The sequence below is a fragment of the Triticum urartu genome, chromosome 7A (genome assembly GCF_056163025.1).
Source record: "Triticum urartu cultivar PI428250 chromosome 7A, HENAU_Tu73, whole genome shotgun sequence".
Classification (NCBI taxonomy): domain Eukaryota; kingdom Viridiplantae; phylum Streptophyta; class Magnoliopsida; order Poales; family Poaceae; genus Triticum; species Triticum urartu.
Genome location: NC_141879.1, coordinates 567,653,182 through 567,672,815, shown reverse-complemented (window position 1 = coordinate 567,672,815; position 19,634 = coordinate 567,653,182). Strand labels below are relative to the sequence as shown.

Sequence of the window (19,634 nt, the reverse complement as noted above, 5' to 3'; positions counted from 1 at the left end):
AATGATATTCTCAGTTAGATAGACTAATAGCTAAATGCATGAAATAAACATGCTCTGCTCTATCTAGTTTATTTTTCGAAAAAAAAGAAACAAGTATGAGCATAACAAATAAGGCGTGTATAATGATACTGAGATGATAGGTTGATAGTATCTCCATAATTAATCTTCGTGAAGAAATAAGACATTCGCCTGCGGTCAGTGGTTCGGGAGGAGACGCAATGACACCCTAAACTGTTAATGTTTAGAATACTAAAAATATTAATCAGGGATCAGTTTTGATCATTGGATCAATTATATACTACCCACTATTTCCAGTAGTATGATATACCATAAAAAGTCTCTACAACAAGTGGTTCAGGTTCTTCCCCCAGTGGTAGCCACATTCTACTTGGGTTTTGATTCTTTGGTTTGAATTTAAGAAAATTATTTAAAATGCATAAATGTACGGAATGCTGAAAAAGTTTACACAAAATTTTGCGTGTACAAAATACAATCATATATGAGCTCTGTAACGAAGAAAATATGTGTTAACGTTGCTTCTAGATTATTTATCCCAGGAAAAAGGTTTTACTAGAATGGTTGGCCGGTGTGAGCACCCAGGACCCATGCTTTATTGCATGTCCTGGGTCCTAGGTCTCGCCAAGTCGGCACTATTTGTCAAAAAAAAGGTCTGCACTATTTGTCCTGATCAGCAACTGGACGAACTTGAGCCCGCATGCAAGCAGCGTCGTCGTCGCCTATTTGCCTGCATTGTCTTCCCTCTCGTTGTCTTCAACCTATCTCCCCCTCTACTCTCCTAAGCCTCCTTCGTTAAATAGCAGTGCCGAGGCAGGGCAAGCAGACATACGTGCAGAGCAGCCATGGCTAACCTCCACATGTTCCTCGGCCTCCTCCTCCTCCTATCCATGCACACTATTCCTCCTAGCATAGCCACAGAAGACCATACTCTCACGCCAGGCCAGCCGTTTGCTGTCGGCGACAAGCTCGTTTCTAGCAACGGCAAGTTCGCGCTTGGCTTCTTCCAGCCCGGCGCCGGCAACATCACTAGTAATTCATCTACCTCTCCCGGTTGGTACCTTGCCATATGGTTCAACAAGATCCATGTCATCACTCCCGTCTGGGTCGGCAACCGGGAGAGGCCAATCGCCGGACCCGATCTGAGAGCAACACAGCTTCAAATCTCAGAAGATGGCAACCTTGTCGTCCTAGACAACAACACCCAATCCACCATCTGGTCCACCAACATCACCAATACTAGAACCAACACCAACACTAACATCACCAATACTAGAACCAACACCAATATTTCCAATACTAGAACCAACACCAACACCACCAGGGCCATCCTCTTGGGCAGTGGAAACCTCGTCATAGAAAGCCTGTCAAGTGAGGTGCTGTGGGAGAGCTTCGACAACCCAACCGACATCCTCCTCCCATTCGCCAAGATCGGCTGGAACAAGCTCACCGGCCTGAACCGTGTCGGCATCTCGTGGAAGAGCCGGATCGACCCGGGCCTCGGCTCCTTCAGTGTGGGGCTGCTAACCAATGGCACCAGGATGGTGACGGCCAGGCGTCGAGGCTACCCTTCCGAAGTGTACTGGTGGTGGTCGCCTGACGACCACTCGTCCATGCAGATCCCAGCACTCAGGAAGTTGCTGCACATGAGCCCACAGACCAGCATGGTCGTCCCGGAATACGTCAACAACAAGCAGGAGGAGTACTACATGTACACCTCCCCAGATGAGATCTCTTCGTTCCTCTTCATCGACGTGTTTGGTCAGACCAGGCTGAACGTGTGGTCGCAGGACAACCAGGCCTGGCATAGCATCTATGTCGAGCCCGCCGATCCCTGCACCCCATACGCCGCCTGCGGGCCGTTCACCGTCTGCACTGGCAACTCGCACCCGCCATGCGAGTGCATGGAGAGCTTCTCCAGGACGTCGCCTCAGGATTGGGAGCTCGGTGACCGGACAGGAGGGTGCTCCAGAAACACTCCGCTGGATTGCAATGGCAACAGGAGTTCCACAGACGTGTTCCACCCCATAGCTCGTGTGACATTACCCTATGGTCCCCAGAGTTTACAGCATGCTCCTGCAAATCGGAGCGAATGCGAATGGGCCTGCCTCACCAACTGCTCCTGCACTGCTTACTCCTACCATGACAGCAAATGCTCTGTTTGGCAAGGGGAGTTGTTCAGTGTAAACAAGGATGATGGCATCGAGATCAGCTCTGAATATACTCTGTACATTCGCCTTGCTGCGGGAGATGTTCCAAGTTCAACAAGAGATAGTAAAAGAAAACCAGCAGCTGGAGCTGTTATTGCTGCAAGCGTTATCAGTTTTGGGTTGCTGATGCTCATGCTGCTACTGGTGATCTTAAGGAACAGATTCAACTGGTGTGGTATGTCATCACAGGCCACCAATCAAGGTAGTGTTGGAGTTGTTGCCTTTAGATACGCCGATTTGGGCCGTGCTACAAAGAATTTCTCAGTGAAGCTAGGAGCAGGAGGTTTTGGGACTGTATTTAAGGGAGTTTTAAGTGACCTGACTAGTGTAGCAGTGAAAAGGCTTGAAGGTGCACGTCAGGGAGAGAAGCAATTCAGGGCAGAGGTAAGTGCGCTTGGACTGATCCAGCACATCAACCTGGTGAAATTGGTTGGTTTCTGTTGTCATGGTGATAAGAGGCTGCTTGTATATGAACACATGTGCAATGGTTCTCTTGATTCCCATCTGTTCCAAAGCAATGGCACAGTCCTCAACTGGAGCACCAGATATCAGATAGCCATCGGAGTTGCTAGAGGATTGTCCTACCTGCATCAGAGTTGCCGCGAATGCATCATACACTGCGATATCAAGCCAGAAAATGTACTTCTCGATGAATCGTTTGTCCCCAAAATTGCAGACTTTGGGTTGGCATCGGTCATAGGAAGGGATTTTAGCCGGGTTCTAACTACATTCAGGGGAACTACAGGGTATCTTGCCCCAGAGTGGCTTAGCGGGGTTGCTATTACATCAAAAGTCGATGTTTACAGCTTTGGCATGGTACTGATGGAAATCATATCGGGAAGAAGGAATGCGTCTGTTGTGCACACTAGCAGCAACGACCATGTCGCTTTTTTCCCTGTGCAAGCCATGAACAAGCTTCATGAGGGAGATGTGCAGAGCCTGCTAGATCCAGAATTACATGGTGACTTTAACTTGGATGAGGTTGAAAGAGTTTGCAATGTAGCATGTTGGTGTATCCAGGATAATGAGCTGGAGCGGCCAACAATGGGTGAAGTGGTCAGAGTTCTTGAGGGTCTAATGGAGCTTGATATTCCTCCGATGCCGAGACTGCTTGCGGCTATAACAACATAATGCTTTGATGTCACTTCGATGTAGTAATTCTAACTATTTGTATTGTATATGCTACTTTTATTTGCTTCAGCAAATTTTATGGTTCTCGTTTGGACGTGTAATAGCTCAAAAATCATATACTATAATATAAAATAATCTAATAAATAATTTCTTTCCTGCATCATATAGTTCATTTTATCTCTATTTTATTTGCTTCAGGAAATTTTATGGTTCTCGTTTGGAGCGTGTAATAGCTCAGGGATCATAAAATCTAGAACAATATGATAACTAATTAATTTCTTGCATCTTATAGTGCATTTGATATCGTACGGTAATACTTGGGGCTGTTTGGTTCCTAGCCACACCTTGCCACACTTTGCCATACCTTACCTTAGGTAAGTTTGATCAAGTTAGGTGGGTGTTTGGTTCTAGACACACCTAAGGCAAGATTTTTTTTGTGAGCAGTAAACCCCACATGTCATAGACATAAAAAGTGTGGCACATTCTCTTAGGCAAGCCAAAGTGTGGCTAACAATCTGAGCAACTCAAGTAAGGCAAGTGTGACAAGCGTGGCAAAAATAATGCGGCAATATATGGCAAACATAGTCACACTCCAAACATCCCCTAAATCACTTAGTGAATAAATTCAGAAAACAAAAAATAAAACTATTAATAAAAAAAGACACAAGTACACCAATTAAATGGTAAATGTTGAAGGCTATCTGAACTCACAAATATCATTACTTATTAACTAGTCATCAACCTGTGCGCCTACATGCTAGCTATTTTATTAGAATGCTACTTTTATTTAGGGAGTGTCTATATTACAGTTGACTGGAAACAAATTGGACTTCAGTCAATTTTTTCATCCAGTAACATGACATGTATATGTATATATGTATGTACGAGAAAAGAAACAACAGAAAAAAAGAATGTATGTGAATTTATGTCACGAGACCAAGAAACGACTGAAAACCAAAATAGTTTCAGTAAAAAGACGTGACAGTATAATTGTTAGAATTATTGGGATTTAGACCATCTGTTATATCCAATAATTTGTAGGGAAACCCATAGGCCCATGTGGCACGTTCATGCATGACAAGAAAAAAGCTGAAAGTTCTGCGCTGGTGGAAAATGAAACCAAATGGTTGTGAATGTTGCCATTCATCTCTCAATTGATGGCATCAATGTTTTTGTTTCGGTTTCATTTCTTCATTAGTACATTGAAACGATTGGCCTACTAATGAAAGACGAAACTGACCACTTAATAGGATTTTTAGTGCGCCCTTTTCTCCTCTTCTTAATGGGAATTAGTGCGTCTATTTTCAGTTTCACATTGTCACGCCTATAAGAGGTCGTTCCTCTTCCCAACAAGACACACAACACATCGCTTCGTTCCATAACATTGCGCCGCTTATCTATTTCTCATCTCGCTTCCCGGCGTGTACCAGGGAATGAGACAGCAGGCCTCCGAAACTCCGTCTCTTGTGATCCGGTACGGGAGAGGAGCGATCGGGCTTTTGGGGAGCGCTTCCGCGCGACTGCTGGATCTTTGTTCATCGTGGCTGTGATCAACAACGAGTTGCCCAACGACGACTTCTTCCCCAGCGTCGACGACCTCTTCGACGACATGACGAACGGTGCATCTGCTTCTGCTTCTGCTGCTTTGTATGTCATTCTATCCTTTTTGTTAGGGTTAGTGTTTGGAGTACTACTAGTAGCAATCAATATAAATATGATGTCTTTTCCTTATGATTTCGATTGTATGACTAGTTTCAACAATTTGTTGTTTGTCTTGATTATCTTCACTATCATGTTTTTCATATAGTTTTTCTGGATTAAATTCTACCGAAAAATGCCTAATTATTCAACAATCCAAAAACCTGATGTGTGTAGGCAATTTTCTCCAATTGCATTTGCTACTACTCTTAAGCCTTCTGTGTTTGAGTTATGTGTTTGAGGGTGTGAATTATAAGAGATTGCGTGCGAGGGCAGTTCCTTGGCTTACCACCATGAATTGTTTTCACCCCTCTAAGGGCAAGCCAGAGGGAGAGCTTAATGTTGAACAAGAGCAAGCTTTCCAGGCTACAGACACCCTTTTTCGAGGTGTTGTTCTGAGTGTTCTTGGCGACAAGATTGTCGCCCCTTCATGACCATCATGGTCGGTAAGGATATGTGGGATGCGCTTGAGACCAAGTTTGGAGTCTCAGACGCAAGAAGTGAATTGTACGCCATGGAGCAATATAATGACTACAAGATGATTGATGACCGCTCCGTTGTAGAGCAGGCTCATGAGATCTAGTCGCTCACAGAGGAACTTGAGCACCTCAATTGTGTGTTACCTGGAGGCATCATTGCCAAGCTTCCTCCTTCGTGGAGAAATTTTGCTAGGCAAGAGTTTACTGTTGTCGATCTTATTGGCACTCTTGATGTGGAAGAGAAGACGAGGCAAAAGACAAACGCGCTCCTTTCCATGAGGGGAATTCTAGTGCCAACTTGGTACAAAAGAAAAAAATTCAACCCCACAAACCCAAGAACAAGAACAACTTTACAGGCAAAGGAAGATTTGATGGCAAGTACAAAGCCCCACAACATGCCAACTTCAAGAAGGAGACTTTTAAGAAGAAAGGAAAGTGCCATGTATGTGGTAGTGAAGAACATTGGGCTTCATCATGCAAGGACCGCTGGGACATGCGTCAGAATGAGAACAACGACAAGACTGCTAATGTTGGTAAATTTCCTACCATTCTTTTAGTATGTCATTCTCCTAATTGCATGGTCAGCATTGCATGGTCCAACCGGAGAGGCGAGATCATAAATTTTCACATGGAGTACACACACTGGTCGTCAAATCTATCACTGCTAACAACCTCTATACAATTTTTTAACCCTGACGACCTCTCGCTAGGCCTGCCCACGGCGCTTGATAAATTGCCGGAACCAGTTGTTGGCCACCCCACTTTCGGTCATTGTCGCACCTCCTTCAATCCTCGTCACTGGGAGAGGAGAGGCTGCTTCGATGTAAGGTGATGACCGATTGGCTGCCCCTGCAGCCATCTTGAAAATCCGCCAACCATTTTCCCGGGTCGCGCAGTGGCCGCAAGGGAATCGCAACCTTCTAGGGTGTACTAGGATTCGCCCGGCCTTATGTTGCCTTGGGGAGCGACAAGGGGTCAATCAGCTTATTTTGAAGTGGTTTGATTTTGCCACAAGATGCAAGATAAAGGACATCATAGTTCTTATTTGTTTTTTATTTCATTTTATTTCTTATTTAATATCAACGTCAATAATTAATTCCTTGTTAGGAAACTTCCTTTTCCGAAAAATTCATTATTATAAACCAATTCCTGCATATTATGAAAAAGCGCAATTTTTGTGTAAATTATGTGCATTTTTTCTTTATTTGTTTTATGTTTCTATTTTTCTTCTGGAAGGGTAATGCCAATGCCACTAATTCATTCTTCCTTATATAACTTCATTATTTTGTTTTTGTGCCATTTTCTTTATTCATTAAGGGTAATACCAACGCCATTAATCCATTCCTTCTTAGGAAACTTCGTTTTCATGAAAATTTCACTATTATACACTTATTCTTACATATTATAAAAAGCAATTTATGTGTAATTTTGTCATTTTTCTGTCTTCTTAAAGGGTAATACCAATGTCACTAATTCATTCTTCTTTAGGAAACTTCAGTATTTTTATTTTATTTTTTATTTCTTCTTTAAGGGAAATACCAATGCCACTAATTCATTCCTTACTAAAAAAACTTCTTCTTTTCGAAAATTACACTATTATATGCTTATTCTTGCATATTAGAAAAGTGCAATTTCCCTCAAAAAATTGTGTGAAAATTTTGTTCTTATTTGTTTTATATTTGTTATCTTTTCCTTTTTCTTGAATGGTAATACTAATGTCACTAATTCATTCATCATTATGAAATGTATACACACATGTACTACGAAATAGGTGCATAAATTATACTAGAGTGCGAAAATTGAATTAGTATATGCTTTTTCTTTGCATATTACAAAAGGTGCAATTTCAGTGCATGTTTTTTAAAGTTTTGTCATCTTCTTTCTTATTAAAGGGTTCTAATGTCACTAATCCATTCTTTCTTAGAAAAAATAATTTTTTATTTTTTATTTAATTTTCTTTAAATTATTATATGTGAATTTTTGCGGACTATAAAAAACCATAATTCCGGTGTAAATTGTATGCAAGAAAATTTCATTATTTTTCAATTTGTTTATATGTTATTTCTTCGGTAATAGAAATGCCACTAATTCATTCTTTCTTAAAAACCTTTTTTTTTCATTTATTCTTTAAGGTGACACCACCACAAGTATTAGAATTACATGTGATTGGCCTTTTTCTTCCTTTGGTTATTGGGTTAATAGTGCACACCTTCTCGTGAGTTTGCAGTGCATGTGTAGAACAACGTAGCTTTCATAGGAACTGGTTTAATATTTTCTTCTTTTGGGAGTTTTGGGCATTTGTTGTTGTACATGGTTAGTAAGTTATATATAGCAGTAGCACACTTTTATAGATAATGTATGTAAGGGCATCTTCAACGGCAACTCACAAATTTTCTCCCGCATTCGTCCACGGACGGGGGGCCATTACGCGGACACGGATGCGGGAGGACACCATTCAATCGTAGCATGTATATGTCCACCAGCAAATTCAAATTCAAATCTACGTTGATCCACACAACGCGCCCGACCACATCCGCGCCAGATCGCATCCTTGGTCACAACCAAAAGAGGGCAAATATGTTTAGTTTTTACATGCCCGAATCCAAAAGAACATCGGTCCGGCATTTCGTGCATTTCTGCCCTGTCGGACCGGCCATCCTAGCCGTCCTTATTGTACGTCGGCTCCCCCGCTCTCGGCATTGCAGCAAACGGCGCGCGGGCACCCATGTGCTCTCCGGCTGCCGTCCTCGCCCGGACGAGCAACGGCAAAGAATACTCGGAGAAGAGTGGCGCCGAGTTAACATCGACGATGTAAGAAACCGTACCGACGGGCTTTGCGAGCTGCTTGGCGGCGGCGTAGTACGGAGGCTTGTAAGGCTCCTGCCACAGCGCCATCTGTATTGTGGACACGCCCGTCTGGCGCCGTCCGCCACGCCCATCGCAACCACCAGGCCCACCGGCGACCACGCTTCTTCAGCTTCTCCTTTGCGGCCTTCGCTTTGACGCGACAACTTTGCCGCATCTATCCGAGCTGATCTTTTGAGTGAGCGTGATGCTCGGATCCCCCGGCACCTCCGTCGGCTCCATCTCCGACAAGTTCTCCGATGGTTCCATGCGCCGGTAGCGGAGGGAAGGAGAGCATGGGAAAAAAGAGCGGGAATTGGACGGAGAGCGACTGAGAGCGGAAGAAGAGAGTGGGGGATTTTGGCGCGGAAATAATGCGGGATACTATAAAAGCGCGGGCTCGGCCTTCCTTTTGGGTGGGCCAGAGGGCGGAGAGCGACTTTCGTGTGTCCGGACTCCTGCAAACCTCCCCCACGTTTGTCTCTGGTTTGCGGGATAAATCGCGTCCGGACCGATACAACCGTGTTGGATGGCTTCCGTGGTTCGGACAGCCGCGGGAGGTTTACGAGTCCACCTTTGAGATGCCCTAAGAGCAAGTACAATAGGATGGCGTAGGCGGGCTATAAGAGATGCCACGTCAGATTTATGTCTAGGTGGAGGAGAGAGGAGAGGAGAGAGAAGAGAAGCGGGCTACAAGTTTACGGCCGGCTCTAGCACGAGCTCCAACACCCTTTGTGAGAGGAAAGAGTGGGCCATGTATTAATTGTATACTCCCTCCATTCCACAATGTAGTGCCTATAGATTTTTGTGAAAGTCAAACTTTACCAACTTTGACCAAATGTATAGAGAAAACAGTCTACATCTACAATACCAAACATATACATTCTGAAAATATAACTCCTGATGTATCCAATGATGTGCATTTGGTATTCTAAATGTACCTACTTTTCTCTATAAATATGGTTAAAATTTGTAATGTTTGACTTTTGCAAAAATCTATAGACACTACATTATGGAACGGAAGGAGTAGTATATTAGTCCGTGTAACTGTTGTATGAGCGGACTATTAGGTTAGCTATAAGTGACATGGCAACTTCATATAGCCCGGTTGTTGGCTATACTATTAATCATGCTCTAAGTGCCCGTCTGAATGTCTTAAGAGCAAGTACAATAAGGTGAGTAAGCGAATTGTAAGGCTTTAAATAATATATTTTTGCTTACTTGGCAGAGAGAGAACAAGAAAGAGAAAAGAAGCGGATTACAAATTAACAGCTGGCTGCGCGCTCCTAAAGACTTTGTGAGAGAGGGAGGTGGGCCATGTACCAATAAAGTAGTACTCATTTATATGTAGCTATTGTATTTGCTGGCTATAAGATTGACTATAAATGACATTTCAACGTCAAACAGCCAGCAACTGCAACTGGCTGTACTATTAATCATGCCTTAATGCATTGAAACATATGGTCCCATCATGTGCAGAACCAGTTAGATGTTTTGCTTGCTTGCTACATTATTTTTATGTGCGTGGGCATGCAGAGCACTTGACGCTACAGGACACAGGCACATGGCCCAAGCAAGCATTGTTTGCAGACTCTTGCTAGCGGTCATGAGCACTTGACGCTAAAGAATATAGATTCCTTGCTTATGGGCCTGCTAGGCAGCTGGCGTACTCTGTAGTATGATCGACTGAAACAGTTTTTTGTCAGTCGACCGACCCGAATTATATTTTCAGTCGACCGACATCTAGCTGCTCCCACCTTTTTAACTGGAATGATTCGCCAATGTGAACACCCAGGACCCATATTCTTCGGGACTGTTTGGTTCTAGGACTAGTATTACCATACTTTGTCACACATTTTTGTCAAACTTGTCTAAAACTAGTTCATTAAAATGAGAGCCACAAGTTGACAAGTCTAAGAGAATCTTTGCCACACTTTTTATATGTATGCCATGTGGGATACAAGTGTGGCTTGCCTAAGATGTGGCTTGAACCAAACACTCATCTAAGTTGGTCTGATTTACCTAACCTTAGGTGTGACAATCTGTAGCAAAGTTAGTCACAAACTAAACAGCCTCTTCATTGCATGTCCTGGGCCCTAGTTTCGCTAAGTCTGCACTATTTTTGTCGTGATCAACAACTGGACGAACTTGAGCCCGCATGCAAGCAGCGTCGTCGTCGCCTATTCGTCTGCATTGTCTTCCCTCTCCTTGTCTTGAACCTACCTCCTGAGAACTGCATCGCTAGACGCAGCAGCATCTACATGCGCGGTCCCTCGCGATTCCCATCAAGATGACGTGCTAGTTAGAGTATAGTGGGGCGCTGGCTTTCAGTTTGCCGGAAATTATCAGGTGATTCCAAAGCTTATATGCTACCATGATATCAACTTAAAAAGTTTAAATTTAAACTTGTCAAAAAAATCTGAAAAAAAATCATGGATGTTCATGACATATATGTCTGACAACCCCTAAAAAATTCAGCTCAAATTCGACATACACATAGAAAAACAGAAAAAAAGACAAATTCAGATGTGAATAGTGTCATTTTTAGTTGTCTTTTTTTGACGCTATCATGATGGATTTGTCTTTTTTCTTTGTACATCCATGAATTTTTTTCAGAATTTTTTGACAAGTTTAAATTTGAATTTTTTTTAAGTTGATATCATGATAGCATATAAGAAGGGCTGGTATCACCTAAGAGTAGTACCACTAGTACTATAGCCCCCTGCTTCATGGTCGGAGCTTTGGAGCCTAGTAATTTTACTTCTACAATAATGCATGTACGACAGAAGTAGTACCATCAACTCTAGCTGAGTTGACTTCAGAAGTTCAAGTAAGTACGTTGAAACCCAATATATCAAATCGCACTTGTGGCATGCGTGCCAGACGCTATGCATGGCTTTTTGACGGTAGTGTTGCACAGTTATCGTCAAGGACCCTGAGGATAGGGTATTTTTCATATCAAACGGACGTCACGGCTCGGTCGAATCCTACCGCCAAGGTCTATGGCTTTGGACAGTTATACCCTACCGCCATCAACCTCGACGGTAGAAAAAAGATCAGATCCCAAAAAAAAAATTTGAGACCAGGGCTAAATTCGGCTTAAGTTTCACAAAATGGTCAAAACATCAAAATTGGCCGTTGAAGGCAGCAAGGCACACCCCCACCGCGCTGTAGATGAAACAAGGTCCTTGTGTCAGCCATGTGGCCACGGTATTCACCTATATATAATGATGTATGCTGTCTTTGTCGTTCCCACCAATATTTAATGCGCGCATCACCTCGATCAGGCCAACCATTGGCGTCCAGATGCCGCTGCGTCCAGGACGTCCGCTCTCCCTATCTCCTCTACTCTCCTAAGCCTCCTTCGTTAAATGGCAGAGCCGAGGAAGGGCAAGCAGACATACATGCAAAGCAGCCATGGCTACCCTCCACATGTTCCTCGGCCTCCTCCTCCTCTCCATGCACACTATTCCTCCTAGCATAGCCACAAAACACGATACTCTCGCGCCAGGCCAGCCATTTGCCGTCGGCGACAAGCTCGTCTCCAGCAACGGCAAGTTCGCGCTTGGCTTCTTTCAGCCCGGTGCCGGCAACAGCAGCAAGTCATCCACCTCTCCACATTGGTACCTTGCCATATGGTTCAACAAGATCCATGTCATCACTCCCGTCTGGGTCGCAAACCGGGAGACGCCAATCGCCGGACCCGATCTGAGAGCAACACAGCTTCAAGTCTCAGAAGATGGCAACCTTGTCGTCTTAAACAACGCCACCCAATCCGTTGTCTGGTCCACCAACATCACCAATGCTAGAACCAACACCAACATCTCCAATGCTAGAACCAACACCAGCAACACGAGGGCCATCCTCTTGGGCAGTGGAAACCTCGTCATAGAAAGCCTGTCAAGTGAGGTGCTGTGGCAGAGCTTCGACGACCCAACCGACGTCCTGCTCCCAGGCGCCAAGATCGGCTGGAACAAGGTCACCGGCCTGAACCGTCTCGGCATCTCGTGGAAGAGCCGGATCGATCCGGGCCTCGGCTCCTTCAGCGTGGGACTGGTAACCAATGGCACAAGGATGGTGACCGCCAGGCGTCGAGGCTACCCTTCCGAAGTGTACTGGTGGTGGTCGCCTGACGACCACTCGTCGATGCAGATCCCAGCAATCACGAAGCTGCTGCAAATGAGCCCACAGACCAGCATGGTTGTCCCAGAATACGTCAACAACAGGGAGGAGGAGTACTACATGTACACCTCACCAGATGAGATCTCTTCGTTCCTCTTCATGGACGTGTTTGGTCAGGCCAGGCTGAACGTGTGGTCGCAAGACAACCAGGCATGGCATAGCATCTACGTCAACCCAGCCGATCCCTGCACCCCATACGCCGCCTGCGGACCGTTCACCGTCTGCACCGGCAGCTCGCACCCGCCATGCGAGTGCATGGAGAGCTTCTCCAGAACGTCGCCTCAGGATTGGGAGCTCGGTGACCGGACAGGAGGGTGCTCCAGAAACACTCCGCTGGATTGCAATGGCAACAGGAGTTCCACAGACGTGTTCCACCCCATAGCTCGTGTGACATTACCCTATGGTCCCCAGAGTTTACAGCATGCTCCTGCAAATCGGAGCGAATGCGAATGGGCCTGCCTCACCAACTGCTCCTGCACTGCTTACTCCTACCATGACAGCAAATGCTCTGTTTGGCAAGGGGAGTTGTTCAGTGTAAACAAGGATGATGGCATCGAGATCAGCTCTGAATATACTCTGTACATTCGCCTTGCTGCGGGAGATGTTCCAAGTTCAACAAGAGATAGTAAAAGAAAACCAGCAGCTGGAGCTGTTATTGCTGCAAGCGTTATCAGTTTTGGGTTGCTGATGCTCATGCTGCTACTGGTGATCTTAAGGAACAGATTCAACTGGTGTGGTATGTCATCACAGGCCACCAATCAAGGTAGTGTTGGAGTTGTTGCCTTTAGATACGCCGATTTGGGCCGTGCTACAAAGAATTTCTCAGTGAAGCTAGGAGCAGGAGGTTTTGGGACTGTATTTAAGGGAGTTCTAAGTGACCTGACTAGTGTAGCAGTGAAAAGGCTTGAAGGTGCGCGTCAGGGAGAGAAGCAATTCAGGGCAGAGGTAAGTGCACTTGGACTGATCCAGCACATCAACCTGGTCAAATTGGTTGGTTTCTGTTGTCATGGTGATAAGAGGCTGCTTGTATATGAACACATGTGCAATGGTTCTCTTGATTCCCATCTGTTCCAAAGCAATGGTACAGTCCTCAACTGGAGCACCAGATATCAGATAGCCATCGGAGTTGCTAGAGGATTGTCCTACCTGCATCAGAGTTGCCGCGAATGCATCATACACTGTGATATCAAGCCAGAAAATGTACTTCTCGATGAATCGTTTGTCCCTAAAATTGCAGACTTTGGGTTGGCATCGGTCATAGGAAGGGATTTTAGCCGGGTTCTAACTACATTCAGGGGAACTACAGGGTATCTTGCCCCAGAGTGGCTTAGCGGGGTTGCTATTACATCAAAAGTCGATGTTTACAGCTTTGGCATGGTACTGATAGAAATCATATCGGGAAGAAGGAATGCGTCTGTTGTGCACACTAGCAGCAACGACCATGTCACTTTTTTCCCTGTGCAAGCCATCAACAAGCTTCATGAGGGAGATGTGCAGAGCTTGGTAGATCCAGAATTACATGGTGACTTTAACTTGGATGAGGTTGAAAGAGTTTGCAATGTAGCATGTTGGTGTATCCAGGATAATGAGCTGGAGCGGCCAACAATGGGTGAAGTGGTCAGAGTTCTTGAGGGTCTAATGGAGCTTGATATGCCTCCGATGCCAAGACTGCTTGCGGCTATAACAACATAATGCTCTGATGTCACTTCGATGTAATAATTCTAACTATTTGTATTGTGTATGCTACCTTTATTTGCTTCAGCAAATTTTATGGTTCTCGTTTGGATGTGTAATAGCTCAAAGGTCATATAATATTATAAATAATTTCTTTCCTGCATCTTATAGTTCATTTGATCTCTATTTTATTTGCTTCAGCAAATTTTATGGTTCTCGTTTGGAGCGTGTAATAGCTCAAGGATCATAAAATCTAGAATGATATGATAATTAATTATTTTCTTGCATCTTATAGTGCATTTGACATCGTACGGCAATACTAACTCACTTAGTGAATAAATTGAGAAAACCAAAAAAAAACTATTAATAAAAAAAGAAACAAGTACACCAATTAAATGATAAATTTTGAAGGCTATCTGAACTCACAAATATCATCACTTATAAACTAGTCATCAACCTGTCCGCCTACATGCTAGCTATTTTATTAGAATACTACTTTTATTTAGGGAGTGTCTATATTACAGTCGACTCGAAACAAATTGGACTTCAATCAATTTTTTCATCCAGTGACAACATGACACGTGTATGTATATATGTATGTACGACAAAAGAAACAACAGAAAAAATGAATGTATGTGAATTTATATCACGAGACAAAAAAGGACTGAAAACCAAAATAGTTTCAGTAAAAAACGTAACAGTGTAATAAATGCACTAAACCTGACTGTTGCATCTGAGGCCCCTTTGCACCTGAACATGGGGCAAATCTGGTAGTTGCTCACAGAATCACTTCATCCCATTCACATCTGATCGATCCCTTGTTATTCTCTTCACACCTGGAACACTTCTACCCCCAAGAACAACACAAATGCTCCATCATAAAGAAAGATCTGACATAGGAAAACAGGAATTCAGAGATTTAGGGACTGTAAAAATTCAGTGACTACTGCACACCACAGCAAACTAGATATATAGTGACTTCCAAGTAGAAATTGAACAGATTACAAAAACAACACACTATAACTCCACTCTTTTGCTACTGTAAATTCATCATTTGTTGGCATTTACACAGAAAAAGTAGAGAGAAGTAAATAACTCGTGAAGTAGTTAACATGTCAGAAGCAGCAAACTGTAGCATCAGTGAACAACAGGAAAATTACAAAAATAGGCATCAGAAGCTCAGGTTTTAACTGTAAAAAACACATGATTTACTGGAATATAAAAATTGTAACTCGCCTACATACCAACTGTAAGAGCACATCTACAATCCAAGTATCCAACCTTAGAAGTAGGCTGGTAAAAATGTTTTTCCCCAATATACATACATGCATCATACGAACTTACAGTCGCATGTATACAGTAAATTGCCTTAAATCTCACTGTAAAAAGCAAAAGAAATACTAAGCTAAGAACCAGCGTAAAAATTTGGTATTACACAACACATGCATGCATGAAAAGCCCATCTACAATCCCAAGTAAGAAGTAGGTTGGAAAAATGGTCTTCCCTAACATACATACATGCATAAAAAACTAAGGTTTCAACTGTAAAACACATCTACAATCCAACCTGAGAATTAGGCTGGACAAATAATTTTTCCCAGCATACATACATCAATCATACTACCAACAGTTGCGCATACACAGTAAATTGCCTTTAAGATCACTGTAAAAAGGAAAAGCAACAATACTAACCTAGGAACCAACCTTTAAATTCGGTATTACCAATCATACAAACACACCTGCACAGTACAAAAAGCCTATAAGCTCTCTGTAGAAAAGGAATAACAACCTAAGGAACAAACTAGAAAAACAGTATTGCCCGACATACATACATGCATCAAGGTATTTACAGTGACGCATCAAGGTATTTACAGTGACGCATGCACAGTATAAACCCTTCAAGGTCAGTGTATAAAAGGAAAACCGCCTAAGGAGCAGGCTAGTACTACCCAACATACATAAAGTCTATGGAAAAATAGTATGGGGATGTACAGACAAATACATGAATACTACAGATCAAAAACAAATAAAACTGCAGTTGAAACATATGAATCTTCAAAAAAAACTGCACTGCATGCTCTCCATCATTTTTTGCCAATGTAGGGAAATGTTTTTATATTGAGCAGGGACAACAATCCTTCACATACTCTTTGGGGAAAATGACATTTCATTTCTTAATGTAAATGCGGAGCAGACAATTTCCATATATTCTGAAGCAAAAGAATATTTAATGTTTTGTCGATATACATCTAACACTTGCTATAAACTGCAGGGAATGTATACATTCACTCAGTTACTATTGTCAGACAACTGGTTTGCCGTAAGAAGAAAACCTAGAATTGATAAACCTACAATGTTCTGTTACTACTTACTAGAAATGCAGATATCATGTTTAGCTGCTTATTTGACTTTTACACAGGAACAACTAGCATAAAAAAGACTTACAAATCCAGCGGAAGCACTTACACCGGATCATGCTTTACAACTTGGGACCTGAAAAAATAGTGCAAACAGACAAGAAACTGTAAGATACCTACTGCTTGACTCGACAGAAACATGAACCCAATTACTAACTAACACAGTAAACTGGTGATCTAATTTACAGGGGGCAGAACAAGGACAAGCAGATCCAGATTTGCTGAATGCAAAAAAAAAATAAAAATCCATTGGAAATCTGCCTCTTTGACAACATGATATTGAATAAGATACAGAACTGAAATAAAAAAGAAAATAAATTAGAAAAAGAAAAGGAAAATACCACAAACACAAACATTACCTTGGAAATCTGCCTAGGTCTCAAAGCATCAACAACTGAAGCAAAAAAACTTCCCAGAATATCTTGTGAAGGTTAATGACACTGGAAAACCATTAGACCTCTTTTGTTTCTACAAAAATCAAAAACAAAAATCAAAAACAAAATCAGAACTGAAGGAAAATGATGCAACTATAACTCATTTCAGTAATATATAAATGTAAATAATGTATAATTCGGAAAACCACTTAAGTATTATATAGAAATCATTCATATATACAAATGCTAAAATGGAAAGGGAAAATAGTATCCTTCAGCTATACAGCTCATGCAAAATTAGATAGAAAATAAAACTGTAAATCTATACCAACCTAACAGTAAATATATGCAAACCGATACAACTTAATTCAGTCCAAGTGTAAATTACAGAAAAATGCAACTGTAACATCTATAAAAAAAGACCAAAAAACAATTACAACCCGCTTTGTTCATGTTTAGTCTTGATTCCAAAACTACTGATAAAAATTATAAAAAAAAATACAGCTGGAAATCTATACAAGCGAAAAGGTAAATTACAAAACCACTTAATACATATGAACTCTTCATTCCAGAAGTGAACTATTCTGGAAGTTTTATGGAAGTACTGAAGCAAATTTACGGAAAGAATGCAATTGTAAAATCTGTAGAAGCATGACTGTAAATTACAATCTGGTAAAGTACGTATTTAATCTGTTTCCATAAACTGAACTAAAGTTTTACAAAACTAATGTTCCAAAATTACAGGAAAAAAGTTGTAAGTTTATACAAGCCTAAGAGTAAAACCAATTAACAAGTGAACTATCTTGGCAGGTTTGCAGAACTACTGAAGGAAATTTACAGAGAAAATATAACTGTAAAATCTATGGAAGCATGACTGTAGAAATACAAACTGCTAGATACGTATTTTATCTTGATTCCAGAACTACTGAACTAAGTTTTATAGAACTAATGTTGCAAAATTACAGAAAAATTTGTAAGGTTATACAAGCCTAAGTGTAAAACCACTTAAGAACTGAACTAATCTGCAAATTTTACGTAACTAATGTTGCAAAAATACAGAAAAAATACAATAGTAAATATATACAGGCGAGTGTAAACTACAAACCACTTAATTGAAATTTAATCTAAATTCCAGAAACTGAATTAATCTTTACAAAACTAGTGATGCAAATTTACAGAGAAAGGAAACTAAATTTATACAAGCCTAAGTGTAAAATCAATCACTACAGATTTACATCACTACTCATATAATTGGGTGCGGACTGGAGTTTATATTATTTTGTTCGTACGTTACTGTTCTAAAAGAACTATAATTGCAGTCCTAAAAATCTATAATTACACTGTTACAGTTACATTATTTTAAAAATTCAGATTTACATGCCTTCTCAAATCTAAGTTTCAGGAAAGTTAACCATGTAAATCGCATACATATCCAAGGTGAAATCACTACCCAATGGAAAACAAAAATCTGACAATGCTAAAAATGCTAGAGTAAACTAAAATCTGGGAGAAAAATTGATATAATCTGAAAAATAACATTAAACAACAGTACAAAATAACTACAACAAGGACACAATAATTCCTGCAAGAAATACAAAAATCTGTAAGAGTTACACACATCCCTAGGAAAACAAAAACAATACAGTATACAAAGTTCATAGTAATAGTGCTGACGGAAAAAAACTAACACTAGGCTAACCAGTAACCACATTCAAAAATGGTACATAACCACAGTGGCACCTTACTAAACAAAGAGACTAAGTTTAACAGAAGCATGCACATCCATACCAAACCTCCATGTACAATTCGAAAAGGAAAAATTACACTGCAAATAACAGATTCCGAAGAAAAACTAACCCATACCCCCTACAGAACATCTTGAACTAAGAAAAACCTGATTTGGAATTTAGCATACAACCAGAGCAACTACACCAAATAATCACGTCGCCAGAACTGAAAACGAGCTGGATATCCCCTAGAAGCTCCAAATCTCCATCCCGACCCACCCTAAAATGCCCAACTCTGAAAAATAACTACTACAAACCAACTTCGACCAACGCCTACACACCCAGCTCTGACCAACAGGGATGGAGCAGAAATCTCGTATGAGAGCGCACATGGCCGCCAGAATCGCCATGGAACGGGGCCGGGGGGAGAACTCAAACTAACACCTAAAATCTCTGCAAGAAAGGTAGAAAACAGGGGAGGGGGCGCGGGAGAGACGAAGGCCAACCTATACACAGGACCGCGGAAACGACGGAGCAGAAACCTGAACCGAGAGTGCGCATGGCCGCCAGAGTCGCCATGGAAATGGGGAAGAGCTCGCCGCCCTCTCGACACTCTCTCCCGCACTCTGACTCGCTCTGTCTGTGTCTTCTTCATGTAGCTCCCTGACTGTTGTCTCTCTCTCAAGCACTCGCGTGGAAATGAGGGGCGACAACAGAGAGGAAAACATAGCAAATTCAAAAAAGAAAAAAGCTAAAAAAAGACGCGAAGCGTGGCCATCGGGAACAAATCATGATGCACGATCGGACGGTGGAAAAATTCGAATGAACGCCGTATTTCAGTTGACTGTAAAATAGAAAAACCGTTGTTTTAACATGGTACATA

At 42.1% G+C, this 19,634-nt stretch overlaps 1 long non-coding RNA gene and 3 pseudogenes across 1 annotated transcript; 3 read left to right on the top strand and 1 right to left on the bottom strand.

Annotated features, from left to right (window-relative positions):
• Window positions 1–358: 358 nt before the first annotated feature.
• LOC125523159 (G-type lectin S-receptor-like serine/threonine-protein kinase At2g19130 pseudogene) lies at window positions 359–3,476 on the top strand (annotated as a pseudogene).
• A 1,322-nt stretch (window positions 3,477–4,798) lies between these two features.
• On the top strand, window positions 4,799–6,365 carry LOC147960473 (uncharacterized; annotated as a pseudogene).
• A 5,285-nt stretch (window positions 6,366–11,650) lies between these two features.
• LOC125523158 (G-type lectin S-receptor-like serine/threonine-protein kinase At2g19130 pseudogene) lies at window positions 11,651–14,390 on the top strand (annotated as a pseudogene).
• Window positions 14,391–14,702: 312 nt separating this feature from the next.
• LOC125524579 (uncharacterized) lies at window positions 14,703–19,398 on the bottom strand. The gene is made up of 5 exons (XR_007290838.2): window positions 19,258–19,398; window positions 17,010–17,118; window positions 16,679–16,726; window positions 15,926–15,972; window positions 14,703–15,123 (listed from the first exon to the last, which is right to left on the bottom strand). It is a non-coding gene; the product is annotated as an uncharacterized LOC125524579 (long non-coding RNA).
• Window positions 19,399–19,634: the final 236 nt, after the last annotated feature.